Source organism: Mytilus californianus, unplaced genomic scaffold (assembly GCF_021869535.1).
Source record: "Mytilus californianus isolate M0D057914Y unplaced genomic scaffold, xbMytCali1.0.p SCAF_3, whole genome shotgun sequence".
NCBI lineage: Eukaryota > Metazoa > Mollusca > Bivalvia > Mytilida > Mytilidae > Mytilus > Mytilus californianus.
Window position 1 is genome coordinate 87,325,143 of NW_026262679.1, and position 17,381 is coordinate 87,342,523.

General features: G+C 32.6%; 1 protein-coding gene across 2 annotated transcripts in view; it reads right to left on the bottom strand.

Moving 5' to 3' along the window:
• The window catches only part of LOC127735310 (G-protein coupled receptor 83-like), a 101,811-nt gene that overhangs the window by 65,557 nt on the left and 18,873 nt on the right, over positions 1–17,381 (bottom strand). The window contains exon 1 of one of the 2 annotated variants that reach the window (XM_052245449.1): positions 5,457–5,535. The exons of the other annotated variant lie outside the window; for it this stretch is intronic. The gene's annotated coding sequence lies outside the window, so the exon portion shown is untranslated. Of the gene's footprint in view, positions 1–5,456; positions 5,536–17,381 lie in introns of those variants that run through there. 2 annotated transcript variants of the gene reach the window in all.

Below are 17,381 nucleotides of genomic sequence, written 5' to 3' on the forward strand. Positions count from 1 at the left end.
AAGGCAACTATAAATCACAACTTAAAAGCGGATCATTAGAAAAAAGACCAGATAAAAAAAGTCCTCAAACAATTTTCAAATGTGTCATTTGTGACAGCAGTGACCCAATATATTTGGTATGTTAACGGCGTGAAAATAATAAAAATATATAGTCTCTCCCCCTCCCGTGTTTACAATTCAACTGTAAATTCCTTAATCATTGATGATTTTAAATAATTAGAATGACAATTTCTTCTTTAAGTCATACCACGACTTACGAAGTTGGGGTATACTGCTTTCTATTTACTTGATTGCTGATTTTTCCGTTTGTCGATTGTAACTGTCGTTACATTTACTCAGCTTTTGTTCTCAGAAATGATTTGATATTTGTGTCGCAACTTTATACTGTTGAGTTGTACCGTTTCAGCATTCTAAGATCAGCGATACAATTACTTCCTGTTAAAAGAGAGGTGAAAGATACCAAAGGGACATTCAAACACATAAGTCGAAAATGAACTGACAACGCCATGGCTAAAAAAGAAAGACAAATAGACAAACAATAGTACACAATACACAACATAGAAAACTAACGACTGAGCAACACGAACCCCACCAAAAACTAGAATGATCTCAGGTGCTTCGAAAGGGTAAGCATATTTGATAATATGAGTTGTACCGTGTGTGTCACTTTCGGTTGAACGATTAACTGTAAGTTATTACTCCCTTATGGTACCCCCGCTATAAGCATTTTGTAAACAAAATTTGATAAGCGAGGGTTATGAAAATTCATCACACAATATAGCATGCTAACATGAAGTTTGATGCCAAATTTCAGGAAGCTTTGATTCATATTGCTTGAGAAAAATGGGACGAAAATTGCATACCATTACGTGTAAGAATAAAATGCTCGGTCAACAGGAAGTCGATTAGCGATCGATGGATTTGAAAATGCATCACTTGATGAGAATGTTCACACAAAGCTTGCTACTACCTAAAATCAAAAAAACCCTTATTTGTATTTCCTGAGAAAGTTGTAACGAAAATTTCATTAGACAGACGGGCGGATGGTCGAACGGAAAGAGGCAAAATAGTATACTCCCTTCTTTGGGCGAGAGGTCAAATAATGAGTGAGAATACTTTACACGCCTAAATATCGTCCCCCGTCAATTATTAATTGGAATGAGTGTCGTAACATCATCCACGACTCACTCCGTTCTTACTGCTCTAAATGGATAAAACGAGAAAAGCTGACAAGAAATCATTAGATTCTTTTTTTATTCGGTAATGAACATAGTTGATATACGTATTCAACATTTTAAAGATAATTTTACTCCCAACAACAACCATAATAGCTCAATTTCTCGTATCAAACATAAGCTTAAAGAACTCGCCAAGGAATTTGTTTTTGTCCCGGCTGATAAGGCTGCTAACAATATCATTATTGTTTGACGTAAATTTAACATTGAGGTTCTACAAAAGGAAATTCACCAACATTCCAACTGACTCCATTTTTGGAAAATGACAATGTAACAAACATAAACTTTTAGCTACCTCTTTACAAGCAGAACCAAATACAATGAAAGTTCCAACTATGTACTGGCTTCCAAAGCTGCACAAAACTCCTTACAAATATAGATTTATTTCGTCTTCAAGCCATTGTTCCACTACTAAACTATTTATTCTACTTACTAGTACACTTGGTACAATCAAAAACCTGGTAATAAATTGTTCAAATAAGACCTTTGAAAATAGTGGAACTAATTACTTTTGGAGTGTCAAAAATTCGTTGGAAGTACTTGATAAATTGCATGCTTATATTGGTGATTTCAAATCTGTTCAAAGTTTTGATTTTTCTACCCTATATACCACTTTGCTTCATAATCGTATTAAGAAAAAATTCACACACCTGATTAAATGGGCATTTATAAAGGCGGAATGCGAATATATATGTTCTAACTCTTTTATGTCATTTTTTAGTAACAACAAACTAAAGAACTATGTCAATTGGACCTGCTGTGATACTATAACTGCCCTTGAATTTTTACTAGATAACATTTTTGTTCGCTAGGGAGATAACGTATATCGTCAGGTTATCGGAATTCCCATGGGGACTAATTGTGCACCACTTATTGCGGACCTGTTTCTGTATTGTTATGAGTTACAATTTATGACTAAAATCAGCAAAGACCCATCGAAACATCATCTGATTCAAAAAGGAGAAGGCCCAGTAAGACCCCTTTTTGGCCCCAAAATATAGCAGTTTTACAAAATTGTTAAAATGTAAATTTTTAGCTATTTATTGGAAAGAAGAATACTTCTGTTACTTAAATATGGGCTGTTTTTGACAATACAATGCACATGTATCGGGTACTAGCATCATTAAGTCATGCTAAATTACTGAAATCTTTGAAATTTTAGCATTTTGGTTAATTTTTAGACGGTTTCCGTCTAAAATGGAAGTGGCCGCATTTGTGTTCATTCTTAATATTTAAATGCAAGTTGTATTTGATGATAATACATAACATATATAAAGGTTGAGAATGAACACGGATGCGGCCACTTTCATTTTTGACAAAAACCATCTGAAAAGTGACATATTATGGCATACTTGATAGATTTTTCATATTTAAGCTTGAATTTGAGCGTCGTTAATGACTAAATCATTTCAAATCTTTCACATAAACTAATCGAAACGACTGAAGTAGACACTTAAGTGTTTAAAAAGTGTCCAAAATCTTTCATCAGATGAACCTGAATTTTGAGGCCAAAAACGGCCCTTACCGGGCCTACTCCTTTAACAACACTTTTAGATATTTAGATGATTTAGATGATATATTGGCTCTCAATAATGACGATTTCAGTGTGTACACTAAAGAGATTTATCCTGCCGAACTGACTTTAAATAAAGCTAATACTAACAATGAACACTGCCCTTTCCTAGATCTTGATATCTATATCTTTAACGGGAAGCTTAATACCAACACGTATGATAAAAGGGATGATTTTTCATTCCCTATTGTTAATAGTCCATTTTTAGATGGTGACGTTCCCTTGTCACTATCTTATGGTGTTTATATATCTCAACTTGTTCGATTCGCTCGTGTATGTAACAACGTATTTGATGTCAACGATAGCGGATAGAAATCTCTGTATTACTGAAAAATTATTACACCAGGGTTTTCGATATCACAAACTAGTCAAAACATTTACTAAATTTTATCATCGGTACAAGGACATCATTCGTAAATATAAATCAACATGCAGACATCTTATACGTTCAGGTATTTCACATCCAATATTTTATGGTAATATTCTTTACAAAGCACAAAAATGTCGGCATTCACCTCAAAAGCTAACCAAACCTTTAAACAGACTTATTCGGAAGGGATATAGTTACGATACTGTTGTCAAGTCATTAAGGATTGCATATTTTGGTATTAATATTGATTCACTCATAGGGTCTTTGCATCGGAAATAAACAGATTTATTCTAAAACCAGTTTTGGCATGATACGGGTTATGTTCTTCTCATATATTTTATAATGGTATGATACTAAACCCCTAACGGGTGGGATTGTTCTTGATTTTCATATGATGAAGACATAATCTTTTAATCAGTTTAATTGAGGTCTGCAGCTGGCATGTCAGTAACTGCTAGTAGTCCTTTGTTAATCTATGTATCATTGTCATTTTGCTTAGTTTCTTTTGTTACCATTTTCTGACATCGGACTCGGACTTTTTTTAAACTGAGTTTTACTGTGCGTATTGCTATGTGTTTATTTATTCTACATTGGCTAGAGGTAAAGGGGGAGGGTTGAGATCTCACAAAACATGTCTAACCCCGCCGCATTTTTGCGCCTGTCCTAAGTCTGGCCTTTGTTAGTCTTGTATGTTTTTTAATTTTAGTTCATTTATATGTTTTCGAGTTTAGTGTGACGTCCATTTTCACTGAACTAGTACACAATTTTATTTAGGGGCCAGCTGAGGAACACCTCAGGGTGCGGGATTTTTTCGCTGCCGGTTGAAGACCCATTAGTGGCCTTCGGCTGTTGTCTGCTCTTTGGTCGGGTTGTTGTCTCTTTGACATATTCCCCATTTCCATTCTCAATTTTAAATACTTGTTTGAACAACTTTAAATGTATCGATGCAAGAATTTTGCACACACTTTTACTAAAATTAGTACTGCCCCCCTCGTTTAAAAATTTATAATCTTAAAATTCATTTGAATACATATAGATATGTAACAAGACAATGTGAAGTAATTTTATTTTGATAAAATGCAAGTTTCTCTAAAAAAAAACGGACTGAGTATTTGAAAATAAGATGATAAGATGTGTTTTTCTTTGTTAGAACCTGTTAGTTAATAAAAAAAAAACAAGATAGACATTGCAATATGGCGATATGTCATGATCTGAATAGATATACATGTAGTAGTAGTATCGATATAAAAATAACTGAAAAGTATGGTGGACGGTTAAGGCAATTTCGCGTTTTCGACTTTCATATTTTATAGGGCGAAAACGCGAAAGTGGGCTGGCAAGTGCAAAACATATTATGTTTAGATTGGAAATTGTTTGTTCCAGTATTTAAGAAAAGTTTATTCTCAGTCTGCTTTTGTTCTAGACCAATTAAAATTGTATGCTTGTTTCTGAATCTTATTTGCCACAATGTGAATTTATATTGTATATGATGTATTTAATATAATATCATAATATTAACTTGTTTACACTAAAATAAATTCACCTAATAAAATTTATCAATCTTATGTCATTTTTAAACTTTTTAAAAATTGTTATGCTTCGTATGTTATACATGGGACAGACATGCATCATTGAAGAATCAGAATAAGATTTTTTGTAAGTGCAATAAAACGAACGTAAATATGTAAAATTATATAAAAATAGATTGAAATGAATATTTTTAGTTAATAAGCCATAGCTGCACTTTTACCTTAAGAAACCCAACTTTGAAAGAGGAACATTTGTGGTTTTATTTATAAATCAAAATGCTTTAATGTTTTGTTGGCTTTTTCAACAGGACAAAAAAAACCTATACCGTGGACAAAAATAGAAGAAGAAAAAAACATAACCATAGCCAAGTTTTTGACCTAGTTAATAATGAAAAATAGGTATTTTCCATAGTAACCGAATATGTATATCAAAAGTGTTACTTAAAGCAAAAAACTTCAGAAAATGTGCAACCTCATTTGAAATTTGCATTAGAATAAGCTGTTGAAAATTACTCAACCAATGAAACGTCACCGGTTATTTGATCACTAGGGTTTTACTAAATTGAGCGTAGTCATTGTGACTAGTAAAATGTTGCACATCAATTCTTATTCACTGAAAATAACATACTAAGTAATTGTAAATCATATATCAAGACTTAGTTATTTCAATTGTTCAAATTTCTCTCCATTTTGGACTGTGGAATTAATTGGAAAACCATGCGTTTAAGTTAAAAATAAAATGTGCTTACCTGGAAACAACGAAAACGTAATAAATCCAACAAATATCTATTTGCGTGCTGAGGTGTGAATACCTGCATTGGAACGAATAGACCGTATATGATTATATATAGTACAGGCGAATGTGGCGGGAATTCATGCTTTAATTAATCTTGCAAATTATAGTAGAAAGTAAAGCCTTTTTTTCTGTTCGTCTGTCAATGAATGATTCTATATGATTAAATGAAATGCAACAAATCACTTAGCAGATAGTATATACTAAGTTGTTATATACATCTTTACTCTTATTAATAGGCTGTCGCCGTGATATCTTTGGAGAAAAGAGCCCTTTCGTATATTCATAGTTCGCCATCGAATACTTTAATGCCTAAATAATTACATTATATGTGTGTTTTATCAGAATCCGTAGTTTTAATTGGCAGACAACAATCTTGAGGCATTCCAAAATTATATTTTATATCCCAATATAATTTAACATTCGTGACTGCACGTGCTTCCTATGAAAACGTCACAACAATCCATAAGAAGACAAAAGAAAAGCTTGATTAACTCGTAAACTTCATGGTTGTAGCATAAACATGGGTTTTTTTTATATACATTTCGTAAGTGCACACGATCAACGCTTTTACAATCCTATAACATTACAAATAGAACAGTCAATTTTTAAACACAAACAGACCAATAACTTTTTCTAAAAGATGAATTTCTCAAAATAAAGTGAAAGGCTATTTTTGTTCAATTATATACTTAATTAGTATACAAAAATACTAACGTTTCAAATTGGGAACACCCTTCAATTTGGAAATCCCGCATCTTATCAAATACTAGTTCTAATGCTTTAACAATGAATCTATAGGAATGTACAAATCCAATATGAAGTGATGTTTCGATATATATTCTCATCTAACATATCCAAACGAACGTTTCTCATTAAGAGTTGTTGTAAAGGATCAAAAAGTCTTGTATGTACATAGAGCTTGGCGTACTCCCATTTCAAACCAAATTTCTGTCGAAACTCGAAAGTATAGCTTTCAGATACATATCAATTCCTATTAGTTCTTTTCCTTTGAACTAAATTTCACAAAAACAATAGCAAATATTAATTTCTTAGGATTTTTCAACAGAAAACGTATATTTATGGCTAAACATTCATTTACGCATGATTTTTAAAAATAAAGACTGTCTTGATCCATATATATATATCGGACTTTTTTTTACTCTGTGAGTGAAACAGGGACAATTGGCATTCTTGATTAAGGTTTTTTATTTTCAGAAAAACATGTCGTTAGTACTTGGCATGAGCATTTTTATGAGTACTGCTACTTTTTTGTACTGGTGCTATAATTTAAAAAGACTTTGTATAATTCCCAATGAGACAATTAAACACTAGAGACCAACTGACGTAAATGTTAGTTACTATATAGTTCGACAATGAGCAAAACCCATTCTGCATAGCAAGCTATAAAAGGCCCTCGACATGACAACATGTAAAACAATTCAAGCGAGAAAAAAACAACGTTATGATTTATAATAAAACAATATACGAAAAACAATAGATATAAGAAGATGTGGTATGAGTGCCAATGAGACAACTCTCCATCCAAGTCAAAATTTATAAACTTAAACCATTATAGGTCAAAGTACGGTCTTCAACACGGAGCCTTGGCTCACACCGAACAGCAAGCTATAAAGGGCCCCAAAAATTATGATATACAACAACAAACGACAACAACTGAATTACAGGATTCTGACGCGGGACAGGCACATTGTTGACTATTAGTTAACTATGGTGCCACCCTTCCAGTAGCTAATACTTCGGTTTGGCATAATTGGAATGATACGTTTTCATTTGTAAATTTTCAGTTTCTATATGATTTATTAGTGTACTCCGTCAGGCAATTGGCTTAGACGTTGTTTTTTTTTCTGTTCCGACACCTTTGACTTTCATCCACTTAAACGTTTTATATTTCGGCTTCCAAAACTTTTCGTCGGGAGCGAACCTAATGAAGGTGTTAAGTTGATCTCGGGGGCAACTTAAATCGATGTCCAACATTTATACATCATATTCCGTAAAAATACTAGCATGTTGAACATTTTTTGTTGCATCTATAGACATTTTTCTACTTAATAAATCAAAACGTTTTTAATATTGATCAAGTTACAAAATGTTTACATGTTATCTGAAATATCTTCATTCTCAACTGTTATTATTGACAATCGTTTCAAATATTTCTTCTTGATGCCAATTTATCAAAATAATGTTTGTATCTAAGACTAATCGCAATGATCTGTAACCATGTATTATGTAATTGAATTGAAAGTCAATACGAAGGAAGTGTGAAAAAATATTAGGATGAAAAATAATGTTTCGACGAAGACACATACTTTAGTCTGGGAGAACATGATTTATTTATTAGTTGTTATTGCCTTTGAACAAGCTTTCAGTAACTTCGAGTATCTTATTTCGGTGCTTTGGGTCTATTTATATTATTTTTATGTTAGTTGTTTCTGTACCTCGTACAGATATTTTTGGGATAAGCTAATTGCAACCGTTACACTACTGCTTCAGACTGGAGAAGGATTGAGTTCTCACAAACATGTTTAACCCCGCCGCATTCTTTATGTGCCTGTCCCAATTCAGGAGCCTGTAGTTCAATGTTTGTCGTTGGTTAATGTTTCTCATACATTGTATTTGTTTTTTGTAATTTGTTTTTAAATAAATCAGGTCGTTAGATTTCTTGTTTGAATTATTTCACATTTTTATATCGGGGCCTTTACGGTATGGGTTTTCTCATAGTTTGAGGCCGAACGGTGGCATATAATTGCTTACATCCACTTCATTTGAAATCTGGTAAATAGTTGTCTCATTTGAAATCTTACCACATCTCCTTATTTTTATACATACCGCTATAATTGAGACTATTCAAAATCCGACTCAAACATACATGACTGATAATACTTGTCTAGATTAATCTACAGTGGGAATATATGGCTATTCTTTTAGATCCCTGTTGGTCATTTATGCTTTTAACGTTTCGACGTATTCATTCTTTTCCGAGCGTTCCAGAACAGAGCTTCAGAAACACGAAATTAATGAATAGTTATTTTCCTTTATCTTGAGGGGGCCGAAAATTTAGTTTCAGTTTAAAATATTAACTTAAACTTTATAGAATTTATTTATAAAAAATAAATGATATAATTATAAGCACTGGAGACTGGTTGGACGTAAAGCCAACCAGCAACAGCACTGGCATAGCCAATAGTGAATTCAAAATAATATATAACTTGTTTTGTCTAAAACGCTTTTGAGGATTAAATCTTATGTCTTTAAGCCAAAAGTTTACACATATTATTAAAAAGCGTTATCTACCACAGCCGAGACATTAAGGAATTGACACACAACACCATGTTCGATTAACAGCAAACACCGAAGACCAGTCAATATGCAGTCGGACAGACTACATAATTCAGCAATAATATACCAAGTTACAAATGTACTTCGTAGCGGAATGATATTGAACAGTGCAACCTGTATTTTGCACATTGGCTATATTTTAAATCAGAACCAAACGAATCTTGATATACAGATAGAAAAAAAAATCGGTTCAAAAATGTTTACTGATCTGAAAGCAGACACGTATAATTTACGGAACCCTTAAACTTACTTGCAAACACGAAAGAGTCTGTATAAGCTTGATTACTTAATGTTAGATTCTGCATTTTATTAGCTTCATCTACGCTGTAATATACGTCTGCTCTTTAACTTCACTAACATCCAATATCAAGTTTTAACGGCGTCATTTTAAAAGTTGTATAATAGCCGTCGCTAGCAGATTATGTAATATTCCTATCCAACTTACATTAACCTCATTTACAGATAGCATTTTGGCTACAGTAAAAAATATTGCTGTAAAACATGCAACCGTAAGATAGGCTATCACTAATGTCTTTTGCAATTGCATTAGATATGCACTTTAATGAAACAAAGGTTTGAAATTTAACTTCCCCAATAGTCCATTTGCCAATCACCGATTTGATTCTGTTATAACACACTTTTTTCGCAGATGGTTTCCCTTCGCCAATTTTTTTTTAAATAACTATTTATAGCAAAAGATGACGGCAAACGATACAGTTTTGATCCCACAGTGATATTTTTACGTAAATTTGCATACAAGCTATTATTTTCCACCTGGTCAATTCAAATATGTAACAAAAAATATATCATCATGTGCTTAATTTAGATAATTGGGTCGAAATTTTAGACATTTACTTAAAATTTCGGTTTCTTGGACATTTCTATCCTTTGGACAGACATACTTAACTTTAATGTTCAAAAGATAAACACATGCGGATTTTTGTAAAACGATTTGGAATATCTTCTTTACAAAAGTATCGTCTTAATTTGTGTTATAATTCTTTGGAAAAAAATAATTTTTATAAAATTTTCATGATTTTAGAAAAAGAAACGGAATTTTTTGCTGTTTAATTTATCTAATTTAAAAAAAAAATCATCGGTGATTTTTTTCATAAGAATTGGAATAAATAATCTTTCTATAGTATCGAGTCAAATGTCATTTTTTAAAAAAGGGGTCCATGTACTCGTTTTCAAGCTAATGATGAAAATCACTCGAAAAATGCATCTTTTCCCGATATGTCACAGTTTGACGTCGCGAAAAATAACATTTTACGCTAGCAACGTCATTTGATTTACCTCCCCTGTAACTGTATCGTTTGCCCTTATCAAAGATTACATGAAATGCAAAGATTTGAAAAACTTATAAATTACACAAATTACGCACAGATAAATTTGGTATTTCCGCTAGCTCTTCATTGTCAATGAAAATATATGTCCGTCCCAAGAGAAGCAACGCAAAAGATGGATATCTAATTACATGATCAATTACGAAACTAGTAAAAAGACTATTGGATGAATATTTTTGTATTATTAGCCCGTATATAAATGCAAAAATCAACAGCAACTTAGAATTACAAGTATAGCAATCAATAAACATAGTAGAAAAAATAGAAAGAAATTGGATTATTTTCAAATCTGATACGAGATAATTTCCAACGTTTCATGTTCTAAGAATATTTGCCTCTCGTATATAATATTGATGGATAATAAACTTATCGTCAACCAGAGGACACCCGTGAATTCGCAGATAGGTGAATTAGATTATTGTGGTTTTTTTTTAAACTTTCATTGTCAACTAATAAATACACGTAGTTATTACAAATGTGGAAAGAAGTAAGTGAATTTTATATATTCACTTGAAAAATTTACGACAGGTGTCATATGTGGAGCAGGATCTCATTACCATTCTGGATAACATGAGGTCACACTTGGTTATTGCTCAGTCTTTAGTTATCTATGTTTTATATACTCTTGCTTGTCTCTTTGTCTTTTTCGTTTTTTTGCAATGACATTGTCAGTTCGTTTTTGACTTATGAGTTTGATTATCCCTTTGGTAGCTTTCGCCTCTCTTTAATTAATTCTGTTTGCAAAGACTCAATTTTGGTCCTGTTGAGTCAATTTTATTTTGTTTAAAAACGTTTTGGTGCAGTGGTTGGACATTTTGTGCTGTTTATAGTTATACCTTTTGGGCAATGACCGTGTTGGTTCGTTTTTGCTTCAAGGGCTTCAATCCTTTACATTTCGGCCAATGACCGTGTTGGTTCGTTTTTGCTTCAAGGGCTTTAATCCTGTGTCATTAAAGTATATTCTGGAGCATTGTTGTTTGCACAGTAATTTTGTTGTTTGATGATTGATTGTGTAGGATAAAGAAAACTAGTTGTTGGTACACTCTTGTTTTATTTAGGTAAATACTGGTGCGTTGTTGGTTGTGACTTTTTTCTTTCGTTGTGTGAAACCAGTGGAACGGGTTATTGTGAAATAAACTACCCTCTGTTGTGTTCACTTATTGTTACACTAACCATTAGGAGCGGAGCTTTTGGAATGGCATACCAGTTTATTTGGGAAAGGGAAGTATTGATCAGAATCGGAATGGTATTAGGAGATCGTTAAACTTTCTTTTTCAAACTATTCCCCATACAATCCAAACTAATGATGTTAGTAAAAAAACTAAACTGTGCATAGAGCCTAGAAGTGACAAGAATAAAACAGGTCCCCTTATTTTGTGTTTTAGATTGCGGAGTTTTTTTAATTATATTTGTGAAGAAACAGTAACTTACTTACATATAGAGTTTTTCTATTTACATACTTTTTGCTTGGTACCTGTTTCTTGACCATTTGGGGTTTTTCTTTTTCTTTCATATTAACAAAAAACATTTGATGTTTCACATGTTCAGATCTGAAACCACTTTATTTCCAAGCTCGTGCACGGTAAAAAAAGTAATCAATGAACATGCTTTGAAGATAAAGTTTTATAACATTTCGATGGCAAATTAGATTAAAAAAATATTCGGCTACGTTAGATAAATCTTATAAATAATAATTGAATTTCAATTAATTATATTTGCCTACAAGGACGACTTTAGTGATCTAATGAACCAGAATTATCTTTTAAAACCAGTCAGTGTACAAAACATAATTATACTGGTGTAAAATTAAACCAAATAAAAACAAGATATGAAAGAAAACAATGAATGGATCGATAGAGTGTCTTTTGAAAACTAGTAATACCATGTAGTTTCAAACGTTTTTATGTATGAAACAAAAGAAACTGGAAGATCAAAGTAAAGTTCGAATGAACAGAGAGAGAAAAGGTATTTTGCGCGGTAATTCCTGGGCTTCTTATCTGCAAGGTGACATCTTTTTCGGTATAGCAATTGATCAAATTGTATCTGAAGATAATATTTTTGAAAATGTTAAACGGCTTACGCCATAAGATAATACCAAGGAGGTTGTACAACCTCCTTGATAATACCAACAACTCACATTGTTTTTCATTATAGAACGCTTTGAGAGTTGTTCGCAAAGCCCCATCAAAACTAGGGGTAAAATCAGGTGCTTCGGAAGGGTTTACGTCTGTTCCACTGATGACACCAGTCTGAAGTCAGTATACATATAATTTCATAGCAGTTTAATCGGTGTTCAATCAGTTCAAAATGGGGAAATATCCATGGTAACAGGTTGTTAAATAATTAATTACGATAAGAAATCCCTGGATACTTTTGGTTAATGTTTGGGAAATAAAAGTCTTTATATCAAGGTTTAACTACAATTGAATTCCGAAACACACCCATTCAATTCGTCATTTTGATGATGAATAAGGTCAGATGCAATCTAATTGTCTATACTAACATTTGCTAAACTAAGTAACGTTAACTTCAACTTAATTGTGTCTGTGCGATGCTTGTGTTTAATTGTATTGGAAAATCTTTACAGGCAAATTGTTTCAATAATAGGTCTTAAAAAACGACAGCTTATCGCTAATTAAAGGAGGGTCTAAACGATAGATACAAAACATTTCCTGACATAACATTTACATCATTATATATACTTAACCATGGGCGGATCCAGGATTTTGAATGGGGAGCGTAATTGCAGGAATAGCTATTAATACCGCCGAGCTGAGCTATGCGAGAAAATGTTTGGACGATTTTATGCTAAAAAATTATATATTTCCTTATGAAAGGGGGCGTACGACCCTCTACGCCACCGGAATCCGCCACTGTTAACGGTACAAATTTAATGTATTGTAACCGGTAAATATATTGCAGTAGATTGGAATACTCTTAACAGTGATTGCAAAATAGATTCATTTCAAACAGCCATAATTTACTGCATGTATATACTTATAAAATATCCCCATACATTACGAGGTTAACTCTTCTTGGTGATGGTTTTCTTTATTTATCAACATGCTTATGGACTAAAATGATTTAGAGGATATGTATTTGTAACATTTTCAAGTTTTATGTATTTGTAAGACTTTCAAGTTTTATGAATTTTACGTTTGTTTCAGTCCGATGAATTTTTTGTTGTTTATGTATTGTATATATTTTGTTTGCTATGGTCGTTCCTGACAAGGTTTAATACATATTGATTTGATCTGTGATTATTTATGGGACAATCAATTGATTTTCGAGGGTGGGGGTTGGGGCGGAGGATTTTGAAAATGAATATCGTGACCTAGTAAGTGCTGAAAATATATAACCTTGGATAAAACAGGATGAAAATGAATATTCTGCAACACGAAATGCAGGAAACAATTGTGAACAAAAGTGTAATAAATTTCTGCCCAGGAGAGCTGCGGAAAAAGATAAGTATAAGTAGCAACAAATGAAAACGAATAGTCAATCCGCCAAAAAAAAACATACACAGTCTGTAAGGCCCACTATACTTTGTCTAAATATTATGTAAAATATGTTTAACAAAAGTGGTATGATGTATTACATATACATATAGATTCTACCACTGCATCGAGTGTGGTACGATATTTATCCACTCGAAACAGTTAAATTTTCAAATTTGAAACGCAAGGCTCGCCGAGCGTTTTAAATATTTTAAATTTAAATGTCGAGAGTGGATAAATATCGTATTACACGAGATTTGGTGGTGGAATCTGTTTCTCTAATGATTTTTAATCAATACGCAGGCAAATTTATTCCTTCTTTTCGAATGATCTGCAAAAAGATGTATTCTTTCTATGTGACGTCATCAGGCATGGTCGCCTTTTTTCATGCCGTCACAATAGGAAATTCAGAGGAAAGCAAGAAAATTTGACGTCATAATCGGATTTAACCAATGAAGAACTGAGATCAAACGAACCACACGTTGATTGAATTTTTTTTTATACAATGGGTGCAGAAAGGGATAAATTGACGAAGAATTAGAGAAATATAGATTCTACCACTGCATCGAGTGTGATACGATATTTAACCACTCGAGACAGTTAAATTTTTCAAATTTTGAAAGGCGAGGCTCGCCGAGCGTTTTAAATATTTAAAATTTAACTGCCGAGAGTGGATAAATATCGTATTACACGAGATTTGGTGGTGGAATCTGTTTCTCTAATGATTTTCAAACAATACGCAGGCAAATTTATTCCTTCTTTTCGAATGATCTGAAAAAAGATGTGTTCTTTCTATGTGACGTCATCAGACATGGTCGCCTTTTTTCATGCCGTCACAATATGAAATTCAGAGGAAAGCAAGAAAATTCGACGTCATAATCGGATTTTAACCAATGAAGAACTGAGATCAAACGAACCACACGTTGATTAAATTTTTTTTATACAATGGGTGCAGAAAGGGATAAATTGACGAAGAATTAGAGAAATATATTTATATATAATCAATAATTTAATGCAATTTTTCTAGTCTTAAATTTCTAAGCACCTATTCCAATTTTCTCCTTAATTCTAGAATTTCATAGAATCACCTTTTGATTTGCAAGTTCTACTTCGGGAATATGATTTGAATTTGAATATTGAAAAAAATGCAGTATATACCAAGACGACAATCAAAATCCATAAGAAACACAGACAATCCCACGGCCAAGAAGAAAAACAACGAAAAAACACCCCAAACAACAGTCTACAAAACAATACACAAAAAAACAATTAATTCTGACCGAGCAACACGAACCAAAACAAAAATTGGGGTGCTCTCAGGAGAACCAGGTCTACTTCGAGCATCCGTCGTGTTGCCATGGAAAGAAAAAAAAACAATAGTGATAGGTCGCATTCAGTGATGTCATAATCGAGAAAAAATGGACGAAATTGTGGATACTAAGTAACTGAATTTGACAGATATTTTTTTTTTCATTTTTGCGTGAGTTTTGTATTATCTATACCTCTTGATGCTCTTGTTGCACAATGTACTTTATTGATTTTGTAATGGTTGCAGTATCTAATATAGTGAGGACAGATTGCTTTCATCTTCGTTTTTATTTTGAAAAATCAAGAATATATTGCTAGTCGTCCTTATCCAAATAATTTTAATCAGTTTTGGCGTAAATCAACAATACAGAACTGGCATTCATTTAAATAAAATAGAACTGGCCTTGGTATGAATAAGTAATAGAGTATAAAATAGAACTGGCCTTGATATAAATAAGTAATAGAGTATAAAATAGAACTGGCCTTGGTATAAATAAGTAATAGAGTATAAAATAGAACTGACATTGTTATAAATAAGTAATAGAGTATAAAATAGAACTGGCCTTGGTATAAATAAGTAATAGAGTATAAAATAGAACTGGCCTTGGTATAAATAAGTAATAGAGTATAAATTAGAACTGGCCTTGGTATAAATAAGTAATAGAGTATACAATAGAACTGGCCTTGGTATACATAAGTAATAGAGTATAAAATAGAACTGGCCTTGGTATAAATAAGTAATAGAGTATAAAATAGAACTGACATTGTTATAAATAAGTAATAGAGTATAAAATAGAACTGGCCTTGGTATAAATAAGTAATAGAGTATAAATTAGAACTGGCCTTGGTATAAATAAGTAATAGAGTATACAATAGAACTGGCCTTGGTATACATAAGTAATAGAGTATAAAATAGAACTGGCCTTGGTATAAATAAGTAATAGAGTATAAAATAGAACTGGCCTTTGTATAAACTAGAGGATATAACGGTGAAAGTCAATATATAGTTTATATACAGAGAAGCAGAAGTTTTTTGAAATACCGCTAATTCATCCCTAAACTATTCAGGGTCTAAGAGAGCTGAAACAATTGGCTTATTTTTTTAGCATGGCTCTTAATGTACGTTCTTATTCCTTGAACCTGATATACCGTTTAGTAGTGTTAAATAATCATGCCAAGTTTTATTAACCACGATGTTTGAAAGTATGCACAGGCATGACTAAGTTAATCTATATTTTAACCATCACCTTCTAGTAGTGGTGAATATCTATGCCCGGTTTCATTACCAAACTCCAGAGGTTTGAAAGGTAGTAAACGAAAACTATTTGTGGAGGACAGAAGGCCTCATAAGTTATAGAGTATAATATAGAACTGGCATTTTTATGTTTTTAAAAAGAGGAGGAAGATATCAAGGAGAAATTCAAAACTCAATAACAGAAAAAAAACTGACAATGCCATGATGAAAATGGAAGGACAAAAAGGTCCACAAAACACTACATAGGAAACTAAAGACTGAGTAACACGAATCCCACTTCAAATTCACCACTTTAATCCCTGTGTTCAATAGTTTCCATGTGAGCAGCAACCATGTACCAATGAAATCATAATAGGCCACGCAAGCCTTGAGTATAAATAAGTAATATAGTATAACATAAAACTGGCCTTTTTATAAATATGTGATAGAGTATAACATAGAAATGGCATCGGTTTCAACATTTCCATGTTTGAATAAGTAATACAATTGTTTGGGATAAAACAATGTCTAAAGAATTACATTCAAGAGAAACCAGCACATTTCCATAGTTACCGTTGTTTTAATTATTAAGAATAATCTGGTTTGGCTTGTTTTTCGCCCTTTTCTGCCAATATTTATATGACAGATTCTAAGAGTCGAGTATTTAATGAAACTATAAAGCCGTGTCTAAAGTACTCAAAAACAGATGTCAAGAATCAACGATTTTATAAACCTGTAAAACGTATATATAAAAATAAGGAGATGTGGTATGATTGCCAATGAGACAACTATCCACCTAAGTTCAAATGAAGAGGATGTAAGTAATCATAGGCAACCGAACGGCCTTCAACATTGAGAAAACCCCATGCCGTATAGTCGGCTATAAAAGGCCCAGACAAGAAAAATATGAAACAATTCAATTGAGAAAACTAACGGCCTAATTTATAACAAAACAATTTATGAAAAGAAAATATGACAGACATGAACCACTGAACTACAGCCTCCTGACTTGGGACAGGCACATAAAAAATATTGCGGGATTAACCATGTGTGTGAGCGCTCAACCCTCCCCTAACCTGGGACAGTGGTGTTACAGCACAACATAAGAACAAACTATAAAAATCAATTGAAAATTG